At 33.3% G+C, this 13,527-nt stretch overlaps 1 long non-coding RNA gene across 1 annotated transcript in view; it reads left to right on the top strand.

Moving 5' to 3' along the window:
• The window catches only part of LOC116551336, a 40,649-nt gene extending 27,672 nt beyond the window's left edge, over positions 1–12,977 (top strand). Inside the window, exon 4 of the long non-coding RNA XR_004268858.1 lies at positions 12,827–12,977. This is a non-coding gene — a long non-coding RNA (uncharacterized LOC116551336). The remainder of the gene's footprint in view (positions 1–12,826) is intronic.
• Positions 12,978–13,527: the final 550 nt, after the last annotated feature.

The raw sequence follows: 13,527 nt of genomic DNA, 5'->3' as shown, positions 1-13,527 counted from the left end.
ATATATCTATCTGTCTGTCTGCCTGTCTGTCTATCTGTTTGTCTGTCTGTCTGTCTAATATATCTCTAGTAATGTGAAGACTGTTATTAGAAAAGTGGCATATTCATCCATGTTGAGATGTTGTGAGTTAAGATGTTTGTAGGAATAAAGTGCAGAACACTTTCCTTAAATGAATTTTATATTCTCCAACTGATTCCTTTACAACTATTTCAGAAAAATGTCAGATACTGTGATAGGAATCATGTTTGAGAAATATTTCCTTGAGAGTTTGAGTAGTGCAGAAACGTATCTGTAAGGGATAATAAATGTTAAATGTGGTTTGATCCCTGTACTTGAGCAAAACCTATTTTTTAAAATGTATTCTCAATTCACAGCCCTAGAACGTATTATTAACTTGAAAGAAAAACTATTCCAAAGATCTAAAAGTGATGCTGATTTTTTGGAAATAACTAAAGGTTTTCAAGACTACCAAAATTTCAAGCTACATGGGACAATTACCAGTGTATGGTGTGTGAGGGAGGACTGTACAAAGTTTAGATGTCACTGAATGTTTTTCACTAAGGGGTTTAAAGCATTTTATACCATACAAATCAATAAAGTGTCTATTTTATTTTCAGTGAATTTTTTTCTTAGAAAAGTATTTATTAAATTCTACCTCATTAATAAACAAATGTCAAAAGCATTTATAGATTAGCAGTAGACTGATTTGTTTCCTAACTAAATATGCCTTTCTCATTATAATACATCTATAGGAAAAGTTTAAGTCTAATTTTATCTATAGAAAAATATGCTTTTTTGCCTACTATGTAATTACTTTCAAAATTAGAAACAAATTAAATATATGCTCATGTACTGATGTGTACACAAATATACACATCTAGAAAAAAATCAGTGACTTTAATCCTATCTCTTCTCATTTTAGGCACATATCATGCAGAATTATTTTTTTTTAATAATGACAAATGTAAAGTATTTCTCAGGTTTATGTAAAACATTACTAGAATGATTTATTTATATGATATCTAAGTAGTTTTAATCTTGCTAGATTTTAATTATTCATTATATAGTTATTTTTCTATAATTTATTTTTTGTTGTTAATAAGCTCCTTTTAAAATGTGCCTTAATACATTAAAATTAAAAATTAATTGGGCTGGGCATGATGGCTAATACCTGTAACCCCAGCACTTTGGGAGGCCATGGCAGGTGGATAATTTGAGCCCAGGAATTCTATACCAACCTAAGAAACATGGTAAAACTCCGTCTCTCCAAAAGAAAAAAAAAATATCTGAGTGTGGTGGTGCGTGTGTGCCTATATTGAGAGCTAATCAAGAGGCTGAGGTGGTTGTATCACTTGAGACAAGGAGGTCGAGGCTTCAGTGAGCTGTGATTGTACTATTGCGCTATTGCCTGGGCAAAACAGAAAGACCATATTAATTAATTAATTAAGTCATTTTGTGTGTGTGTGTGTGTGTGTGTGTGTGTGTGTGTGTGTGTATAAGCCATTGCGTGTATATATATTTGCAAATACGTTTTGTCTATAGTGGGGGACTGGTCTTAGAACTGATAGCAGCAGGAGGCAGGCAAACCCTAGGCAGATAGGGGCGGACCCCCTGTGAAACCCCACCTTCAAACCAAAGACAGTTTAAAGCCTGAAAGCCAAGCTACAAGTCTCAGATAAATCCACAAACCAGCTTGAGAACCTCTCTTCCCATTTGGTGCATTTTCCTCTGATTGATCCCCACCTTTCACCCATTTTACCTATACGTACCCTTCCTTAATTGTTTTTGTACACTGTCATGCCCACCTTTGAGTGGTGCTTTTGTTTTAGCCATTTTTTGCTTACTCACAAACCAGTAAATCGGCATCGATTCCTCCATTCTGAGCCTATAAAAGTCCTGGACTCATCCACACTTAGGGACTGCCTGCCTTCAGGCAATGGGGGCAGCTACCCAACTTCAGGTGGAGTAGGGGGTTGCCCTCTCCATGCCTGCTCTCCACTGAGAGTTGTTGCTTAATAAAACTTTGCACCCTGCTCACCCTTCAGCTATCAGCATAACCTTATTCTTCTTGGACGAGGGACAAGAACTCACAACTCATTTAATGCAGGTATGAAAAAGGCAGTAACACTGTAGCCGTTGGCCCTCCATTGATGCTGGGCAGCCATTCCATGCAATGGGAAGGTCTACTGGGGCTAGGCCAGCCCCAGACCCGCTGGCCAAATTGGGGGCCATAGGACTGAAAGAGCTATTAACATACCTCCATTGGCCAGGTTGCAAATGGTGGACTGAAAGGGCTGTTAACATGCTGTAACACCTCCCTTGGGGCTTTGGAGTGTTGGCATCCCTGTTCAGCCACCACATGATCCCATCATCCAGATGCTGGCACACAGGGCAAAGGCAGGTTGGGGCATGCCTGGCCCAGCTGCTGGCTGAGTACAGATTCTGTGGTAAGCATAGGATCTGGGCTGGAGTGCATGCTGTTGGCCAAGTGGGCGGGGTGCCTCCTGTGGTGAGCTGAGGGCTGAGTGAGGCCCAGGCAGGGACATTGCCGGCCACTGATGTCTCTGGCTGGCGAAGGGTCACCAAAAAAATCCTGTGTCAGAAATAAAAGATCATTCTTGCCCTGTATCTGTGGAGAGGAAGTCTAGATGTAATTTCAGGTAAGACTGATAATTTAATTTGCATAAAATGAGAGGATTCCTCTTCTGATGGCATTATTTTCTCAAGTATAATATATCATATGCAAATTCACTCCAGATGCCCAGTGAACATTTTATATAAAGCAGAGAAAAAGTGTAGAATAGGTTTTAAATTGATAGAGGAATATTATTGTCTCGACATATTTGTCTCTGTGTCTTATCTTCCCAAATTCTAATCTCATTGTAGAAAGAACAGTAAATAAAAGCTGATGGTAATACAGAAGTGATGATAGTCATAAAGAGACCTGAATCAATATATCCAAAATATGAAGACTCAGTATCTGCATCATTTTTACAAACTGTTTATTACAGTTCTACCTCAGTTTTCTCACTTGTCACACAAAAGTATGTTCTCAAAAACTGTGATTCAAAATATGTGTTTATAGTAGTAGTAATTGGTTTAATTCTAGAGGTTCTGAAATATGTGTCGGCTAGAAAATAGGAAGGCTATTCATAACTGAGAAAGAAATGTACCATAAGATTAAGATCTGAAAAAGGAATAGACACACAAATGCATACAACACATATACACTTGTATATAACAACATGTGAGACTATTTTTCTGAGGAATTGTTAGGCAACAGGATAGAGAAAATGGAGTCATCAGAAAACAAATATATGATATTTGTGGCAAACTTAAAAGTAACGTTGCATTGTTTAGGGATAAATGCATTTATAACAAGTCTACAAAACATACCAAAGTTAAACAAGAACACCAAATTGAGAATAATAGTTACTTCTTGAAGGGAAAATGAGATACAGATGAGTAACTCAGGAGCAGCTTGAGTGATAAGGGGATGTATTATATTTTAAGGTAGATAGTGGGAAGATAAATATATGTTTTATTATTAAATATACATTAATGTACTGTCTGTGTTAATATGTCTATGTCATGTATTTCATTTTTTTTAAAACTGAAAACAGAAATTAAGCTTTGGATGTTATCTGCAACTTTAAGGAGTTGAGCCTGAACTAGGCAATTACTAAATGTTACATTTTGATACAGGCCTTTATCCAATGATAACCAAGGTCTTCAAGTTGCTAAGAGGTCAAGGGATCTCTTCAGTCTTGGGGCATTCTCTTCTTTCTTGGTATTTTAGCTGTTTCATCATTGTCTCATTTTTTATTAGGCAGCTTTGTAATCACAATATATTTAATGAATATTTTATTTATATTCTTTTCATTGGAGTGAGTAGCATCTTCTGATAAATTTAAATATATTTCTAGAGACTAGTGACAGAAAAAAAAATTGATACTGTACTGCTTGTTCCAGTTACCACCAATTTAACCTTTCCTATAAGATTTGTTGGTTAATATTGCTGATTTTCTCAAGATGAATCCATTTTGATTTTTAGTGTCCATATTGGAAGACACTTAACATTGCTAGTAAACTTAATTATAAATTGAAAACAATAAGTAATTTTTCTAGTCAACACAATAATGAAGATTTATTTTAATCAACTTTCCCATATATTACTAAAGTTCATAGTCCATCCTTTGTGCTTCACTAAAACTTTGCAGTTTATGAATTATCATGCAGATTGAGCTAAAATTTCTCCAACAGCACTGTTTATGCTATGTAATCTAAACAAATCTACTGATAAAAATCAATGACTTACCTAATTGTCCAAAGCCAGGCAACTGGTTTGAACACATCTCTTTTCGAGCAGATTTGGTGTTATGGTCTTCTACACACATGGTCTGTTTACTAAGTGTCAGGAATAAGATGCCCATGTGTAAAGATTTAGTTATAGTGGGTAAAATTCTGGTTAGTGACCCAAGAGAATTAACGCACCTTTTCCCCATTAAATAATTACCAGAAAATTAGATAGGCATTATAGAGAATACAGGCTATGATACAATGTTTTCTTTTCATGAAAATAATAAACCTAGTTTTGGTATTATAGGCACTGCTGTATTTTGGAATGAAAAGAGCTTATTTATTAAAAGTGAAGAGTATATGCTCTCAGCTGTTTTTCCAGAATCACTTTCTTTTTCTCCTCTTTTTGTCTTTATTTTTTGTGCTTTATTTCCTAAATGTAAATATCATAAGGGGTTCTGCTGTATATGTTTAAATAACAAAGAAAATTATTTTCCATCTAAATGAAGTAGGCTCTTTGGGACTCTAATTCTTCCCATGTTCCTCTTTGTACATTAAGTTGACTCTTCAAGTAAAATATACCACATGTACCAAAGCTCTGATGTCTACTGCTACATGTGTTTCTTCAAAGGCAGCACCTCACATGTTGATCTCTTTGCCATTCTGATGCTGTCCCAGGATCCTCTCTATTGGTCTTTCTGAATATCCTTTGAAGTGCCACATGTAACTGAAGAAAGTCCTGGGATGCATCAGCACATTACAAATTCCAGCTGCAAGCAAGCTTCCTGCTGGAGCTTAGGAATTGGAAAGAGCTCACAATATGCCCTCTGTCTTGTTAAAATAAGGGCAAAAAGAACGGTGTTAAAAGAAAAAATGTAAGGGAGACGACTCTCGAAATAGCCTCTATGCAACTAATCCATGGGATCTGTTACAATCAGTTGAATTTAGTATTAGCTACTATTTTCTTACAGCAAATATCAAACAAAATAATGACTCTAAGTCACTGTTTTTTACATTCTTATCAAGTTGTTTGCTCTTTTTCTTCTTTACAAAACTCACCGTCACCTTTATTCCACTTTGAGGTATAGGATAAGTATATATTTTTAGAAAACATTCTTGAAAATAGCAAAAAACAGCAAAACTCTGTAGGTTGCATATTAAAAAAGAAAATAGCCATATGTTAGCACCTTAGTTCCTGCTGATGTTTGTGAAGTCAGTATACAGCCTGGTCTTGAGTGTGATAAAAGAAATCATTTTCAAAATCCAGCTCACAAAATGATCAACATACTGTTTTCTTGTTCTATTTGGCCAAAGCCCAGATAATTCTGTCATATTATACATTGTTTGATTTGGAGTGTCTGCTTCTCTTCTTACTGTTTTTATTCTAGTCATACAAAAGTGCTACCACAAAGTTTATTTTCTTTTAATACAGTAAGTATGTAAATTGATCATGTGAATTCATGTTCAGGTTCCTCCTACCACTCTTAAAAGCATTTTATTTTGGGAAAGGTGATTGCAGATTTATTGTCTTCCCTATGAATTCAGTGTTTTTTCAGTATTTAACCCTATTTTACCTTACTTTTCTACCATGACAAGCTCATTTTCCTTCAAAATAAATTTGCTCACTTTTTATTTATTAGTTTTTCTTTGTCATTCTAGATGTTCAAAGAAATCTGGACTACTTCAAATCTCCATCTTAGAACCGTTCATCATAGCCCATTGTTGCTGAAACTAGAAACATATTGTGAGTCATACTCGGGTTTTGATTAGAAAGTTTTGGACCTCTTTAATCTTAGTACACAGCTATCATAATGACATATACCTTCTCTATCAGCCTGGGAATTTCTATTTTTTAACTGCTGTATTAGAGGTTCCATTTGGGGGTCTTCTGTACTCTGTTTCATGCTTGTCTTGGAAAATAAATGTTTCAGGAGCTTGTTCTGAAAGGATTTGTTTGAGTTAATCTGCGTGTGATCATGTATAACAAGCCTTTATTCTACACTCTCAGCTGATTGATTGATAGTAAAGATGAGTTTAAAATCATAAATTGTAAAGAATTTCACTTCAGAAATTTTTGTTTGGTTAAATGATATGTAATATAAAATTTATCATTTTGACTTTTTGAAGTGCACAGTTCAGTAGTGTTAAGTATATGCAAATTATTGTGAAATCCATGTCTACAATTATTTTATCTTGCAAACCTGACACTTTATCCCCATTAAGAATAAACAACTCAGCTTTCCCCTCTTCCCCCAGTCACTGGTAAACACCATTCTACTTTCTGTCTCTGTATATTTGACTACTTTAGATATCTCATATATGTGGAATCATACAGTATTTGTCTTTTTGCAATTGACTTAATTCACTTAGTATAACATTTTTAATGTCCATCCATGTTGTAGAATGTGACAAGATTTCCTTTCTTTTTAAGGCTTGATAATATTCTCTTATATGTATATACCACATTTTGTTTATCCAGCCATCTGTTAATCAACATTTGAGTTGCTTCTATCACTTGGCTATTGTTACAAGTATTATATTTAATATGGGTGTACAAATATACTTTGAGACTATGCTTTCAAAAAAAGTTTTGGCTATATACCCAGAGGTAAGATTGCTGTTTCATATAGTAGTTCTATTTTAAATATTTTGAGAAAACTCCATGTTGTTTGTCATAGCAGTTGCACCATTGGGCAATCCCACCAAGAGTACATGAGTGTACTAATTTCTCCACATTCTTGCCAAAGTTTTCTGGATTTTTTTTTGTTTGTTTGTTTGGTTTGGTTTTTGTTTTTCATTTTGATAGTAGCCATCCTAATGGATATGAAATGCTATCTCATTGTGATTTTGGTTTGCATTTCTCTGATGATTAATGATGTTGAACATTTTCTCATATACTTGTTGGTCATTTGCATATCATCTTTGGAGAAATGCCTATTCAAGTTTTTGAACCACCATTTTTAATTGGGTTATTTGACTTTTTTTTATTGTCGAGATGTTGTTTCTAACAAATTCTGAATATTAGTGCCTGAGCAGATGTATGATTCATAAATATTTTCTCTCATTCCAGAGATTATTTTCATTCTGTTAATTCTGCATTTTGATACACAAAAGTCTTCAAGTTTAATGGAGGTCCATTTGTCTATTTTTGTTTTTATTGCCAGAGCTTTTGGTGTTATATCTGAGAAATCACTGCCAAGTCTAGTGTTATGAGGCATTTCCCCTAGAAGTTTTATAGTTTTATTTTGGATATTTAGGGCTTTAATTTATTTTGAATTAAATTTTGTATATCATGTGAGGGAAGAGTCAAACTTCATTCTTTTACATGTAGTATACAGTTTTTCCAACACTAATTCTTCAAGAGATTTTCCTTTCCCTATTGAATAGTCTTGGTATCTTTGTCAAATCATTTTACCACATACAAGTGGCTTTATTTCTGGGCTTTCTATTTTATTCTATTGGTATATTTGTCTTTATGCCAGCACAATACCTTTTTGATGACTGCAGATTTGTAATGTTTTGAAATCAGGAAATATGAGTATTCCAGCTTAGTTATTCTTTTTATTGTTTTAGCTAATTTGTGTCCCATAAAATTCCAAATAAATTTTTGGTTAACTTTTTCCATTTTTGCAAAAATAATGTTGTTGAGAAATTGATAGAAGTTGTATTGATTCTGTGGATTATTTTGGATACTATGGACATCTTAACTACATTAAGCCTTCTAAGCCATCAACGTGGTATGTCTCTTTATATATTTGTGGTTTCTGTAATTTCTTTTAACAATATTTTGTAGACTTCATTACACAAGTCTTTTACCTTCTTGGTTAGGTTTACAAATGAAATAGTTTTATTAATTTCCTTTACTGATTGATGACTATTCATGTACAGAAATGCAACTGATTTCTTCATGTTGATTTTGTACCTGGCAATGTTGCTAAATTTGTTTATTGGTTCTAACAGGTTTTGTTGTTGCTGCTGTTGTTATTGTTGGGGAGGGGTGAGTCTTTCTAATTTTCTATTTGTAAGATTGTGCTGTCTATGAACAAAAATAATTTTACTTCTTCCTTTCTAGTTTAGATGCCTTTTATTTCTTTGTCTTGTCTAATTTTATGGCTAGAATTTCCCATAGTATGTTGAATAAAAATGGCAGAGTGGGAATTCTTGCCTTGTGCTTAATCTTAGAGGAAAATCCTTCAGTCTTTCCCATTGAGTATGACAGTTGCAGGCTTTTCATAAATGACCTTCATCCTGTTGAAATAGTTTCCATCTATTCCTAGGTGGTTTTTATCATGAAAGGGTGCTGAATTTTGTCAAATGCTTTTTCTGCATTAATTGAGATTATGATGATATGGATTCTTTTTCTTCATTATGTTTATGTGTATTACAGTGATTGAGTTTTGCATCTTGAAATATGTATGCATTCCAGGAATAAATCCCACTTGGTCATGGTATATAATCCATGTAATATGCTCCCAAATTTGGCTTGCTAACATTTTATTGAGGATTTTTCATCCATATTTCTAAGGGATATTGGTCTCTAGGTTTCTTTGCTTGTAGAGTCTTGGGCTTTGGTATCAAGATAATTCTGACCTTACATAATGAACTTGATAGTGTTTCTGTTTAAAGAGTTTGAAGAGAATTTGTGTTAATTCTTCCTTAAATGTTTGATAAAATTTGGTCACTGATTTAATATCCTTACACATTATTGGTCTGTCCAGATTTTTTATTTCTTCTTGATTCAGTCATGTTAGATTGACCATTTCTAGGAATATACTCATTTCTTTTAGGCTCTTCAATTTATTGGCATACAATTGTTCGTAACATTCTCTGATTATCCTTTTTATTTTGGTGGCATCTGCCCTATTGTCTCCTCTTTCATTTCTGAATTTCTTTTATTTGAGAAACTTAGCTTCACAGAATTTTTGTTTTTCTACTCTCAATTTTGTCAGCCTCTGATCTTTATTGTTCCCTTCCTTCTGCTTTTTGGAACTTTTGGGTTTAGTTTATTCCTCTTTTTCTAGTTTCTTAAGAAATAAATTTAGGTTATTGATATTAGCTTTTTCCCTTTTTGTATACATTTACAATCATAAACTTTCCTCTTAGTACTATTTTTACTTCATTCCATAATTTGATATGTTGCATTTTCATTCTCATTTGGCTAATTCATCAAGAAGATATAACAATTGAAATATTTTACAACTTTCCTTGTGTCTTTTTCTTTGACTTTTTGGTCATTGATGAGTATGTTGTTTAATTTCTACATATTTGTGGATTTTCCAATTTTATTTATGATATTGATTTTTAGTTTTATTTTATAATTATTTTCAAAGGTATTTTATATGATTTCAATTTCTTTTGAATTTGTGAAGACTTGCGTTGTGGCCTAACATATGATCTCTCCTAAAGGTTGTTCCACAGGCACTTGAGAAGAATGTCTGTTTTGGTAGTGTTTGGAGGAGTGTTTTATGTATCTGTGTTATGTCCAATTTGACTGTAGTATTGTTCAATTCCCCTGTTTTTTTCATTGTCTTCTGTCTGTTGTATTTATCTGCTATTGAAATTGTAATATTAAAATCTCCTACTATTAGTATGTTGCTGTTGCTCTCCAACTTCAGTTTTGTCAAAAGAGTTTTATATATTTAGGTTTATATATTTAGTATATACTTATATATTTCGTTTTATATATTTAGTATATAAATATTCATAATTGTTACATCTTACTGGTGTATTGACCCTTTTATCATTATATATCATTTTGTCTGTTATAAAAATGTTTATAAGTGTATTTTTGTCTGATATAGCTGTTCCTGGTATATTTTGTTTATCATATAAATAGATTGATTTTTCCCATCTTTTTGCTTGCAACCTATGTGTGTTCTTAGATCCAAAATGAGTCTGTTGTAGACAACTTACACTTGAATACTGTTTTTGTTTTCATTTTATAAAATCCATTCAGACAATCCACAATTTTTGTTTGGGGAGTCTAATCTAATTAAATTTAAATTAATTACCGTTAAAGAAAGACTTACCCTTGCCACTTTGTTAATTGTTTTCTGTAGATCTTATAAGCTTTTTGTACCTCCTTTTCTCTCTTACTGTAATCCTTTATGATTTCATTGATTTTATTGTAGTTCTGTACTTTGATATCCTTTTCATGTCATCTTATGTATATTTAAAGCTATTTTCTTTGTGGTTACAATAGCAATTTCATACAATATCTTAAAGTTATACCAATGTATTTTAAACTGAGAACAAATTAACTTCAATCACATACAAAAACTCTTCTTTCTTATAGCTGGACGCCCACATGCTATGTTATTCATGTCAAAATTACGTCTTTATATATTATATACCCATTTTCATAAATTTCTCATTTTAAATGCGTTGCTTTTTATATTATATAAACCAAAATTACTATAGTACAGATTACTGTATTTCTTCATTTGGTTACTTTTCCCAGAGAATTTTATATTTCATATGACTTTGTGTCACTGTCCACTGGACTTTCATTGCAACTTGAAAGACTCCCTTTAACATTTTTTCTAGAAAAGGTAACATGGTAACAAACACTTTTGGCTTGATTATGTAGAAAAGTCTAAGTTTTTATTTCTGTTTTTTTTTAAGGAGAGTTTTGTCAGATACAGTATTCTGTTTTGACAGGTTTATATTTTTTCTAACAGCTTTTTGAATGTATTATTCCACTCCCTTCTGGCCTGTAGTGTTTTTGCTGATAAGTTTACTGATAATCTTATGGAAGTTCCCTTTTATGTGATGAATCATAACTTTGAAAGTAACTTTCCAGAATGCTATAGTGGGATATAATCATCCAGTATCATAAATTGAAAAGGGAACACATGAATCTAAGTGCTTTTTAATAAAAAGTCATTGAAGTCTCCTTACTTAACACAGTTCCCTTAGACCAGTGGCAGACATAACTGTCTGTGTTGTTTCTGGAGCCTTCTGAGGATTCTTTATTGTAAATTGGGCTTGCAGCTTTATCCACTACTATTATAATACTCTCTTAATCATCTACTAACCAAGTTTCAAATTTTGTTGCTATTATCATATCTCTTGTTGTTTATTTTTCTTCCAGGATATTATTTTTAATGTATTTTTCATTATTTTATTTTGGGTTTACAAAGGAGATATTATAAGCATCTATAGAATTAATTATCTTAAGTGTTAATATTTCCCTGTAGACTCAAGTGAGGACTTTTTTATACAACTTGATGTTATTTTCTATGATGCCAATAAAACATACTGTATATTTCATTTCCAGGGTCTCTATTATCAGTTTGTTACCAAAAAGAAGCCATCTAATTAAAACATTCTGATTACCAATCTAGTTCTTCTTTCTGTTAAGTGGTCCAGGACCACTGTTTTAGTTTAGTGTTTTATTTGTTTGTTTGTTTGTTTGTTTTGGTTTTTTTGTTTTTTCTGCTATAAGGAACTGCATGAGACTGGATAATTTAAAAGGAAAGAGGTTTTGGCTCCTTGTTACTTATGCAAATTTCTGTAGCCTGCTTGAATTTTTCCTCAGAAAATAGGTTTTTCTTTTCTATTTAATTGCAGATTGAAAATTTTCCAAGCATTTGTGCTCTGCTTCCTTTTTGAGCAAAAGTTCCAATTCCAAACCATCTCCTTGCGAATACATAAAACTGAATGCTTCTAAGGAGCCCCCAAGTTACATCTTGGATGCTTTGCTGCTTCAAAATTTCTTCCACCAGACACCCTAAATCATCTCTCTCAAGTTCAAAATTCCACAGATCTCCAGGGCAGGGGCAAAATGCCACAGTCTGTTTGCGAAAGCATAGCAAAAGTAACCTTTGCTCAAGTTCCCAACAAGTTCATCATCTTCATTTCCGACCACCTCAGTCTGGATTCATTGCCCATATCACTATCAGCATTTTGGTCAAAGCCATTAAACAGGTCTCCAGGAAGTTCCAAACTTTTTCACTGTCTTCTTCTGAGCCTCCAGACTGTTCCCAACCTCTTCCTGTTCCAGTTCCAAAGTCACTTTGACCTTTTTAGGTATCTTTATAACAGCACCTTACTCTTTGTACCAATTTACTGTATTATTTTGTTTTCATACTGCTATAAACAACTGCCTGAGACTGGATAATATATAAGGGAAAGAAGTTTAATTGACTCACAGTTCAGCATGGCTGGGGAGGCCTCAGGAAACTGATAATCATGGCAGAAGATGAAGGGGAAACAAGGTAACTTCTTCACAAGGTGGCAAGAAAAAGTGCCAGATGAAAATGGAAGAGCCCTTTATAAGACCATTAGATCTCTTGAGAACTCACTCATTATTATGAAAACAACATGGGGTAAACTGCTGCCATGATTCAGTTACCTCCACCTGTTTTTTCCCTTAACAAATGGGGATTATGGCATTATAATTCAGGATGAGATTTGGGTAGGGAAACAAAGTCTAACCATATAGGCTACTTTGCCACTCATAATTAAGTGTTGTCATTTGGCCTCTGACACAATGTTTTTCCATTATTCTTTCTGAAATTTTTAGAACTATTTTAATGGCAGAATTCTCCACTTTCATCTGTGACTTAAAGAAGAAATAACTAGAGAACTCTTCATAGACACTACTTTTCTTCACAACAACGCATTTGTCATTACATAGTGCAAGGGGATGTCATCTGACACATTCACAGATATTTTGAGGTAAGTTGTTGATTTGTATATGGTAAAAGTCCTTCGCTACTTCTATCTTCTTAAGTCTTAGATTTCTCCTAATTTTCAACAAATAATATCTGACATCTCAACTTCATTTAGCATAGGTATGAAATACACACTCTAATCATTCACTTTAGCAAACAATTTGAAACATTCCCACTCTTGAATTGACATGTTTAAAGAGTAATTTTAAGTACTTCCATATAAAAATAGTTTTATCTAAGTTTGACTTATTTCCTCCTTAGCCTGAGCCTCTGTCTTCTACTTTGGTGCCAGACCTTGTTCTGTTCCCCTGGGACATACTCTTATCTAACTCTCATCATAGATTAGGATATTTGTCTCAATGCAACCATGGCAGAGGGTATAGAATTCCTACAGCAAGGTAATACTCTTGGATTTAGATAAAGATATGTGTTGTTTCAAATAAAATTGTAACAGGTATATTAGACAAGGGAAACAGATCAGTTTCTGTTGTCAAAAAAAGGTTTAGAAGGATTTTTTAATTTGCTTTATTCAAAGTGTTCCCAATTTTCA

This window comes from Sapajus apella, unplaced genomic scaffold (genome assembly GCF_009761245.1).
Source record: "Sapajus apella isolate SASKATOON/1434 unplaced genomic scaffold, GSC_monkey_1.0 scaffold9, whole genome shotgun sequence".
NCBI classification, from domain to species: domain Eukaryota; kingdom Metazoa; phylum Chordata; class Mammalia; order Primates; family Cebidae; genus Sapajus; species Sapajus apella.
Note: the sequence above shows the minus strand (reverse complement) of the source record. Positions and strands in the feature narration are given on the sequence as shown.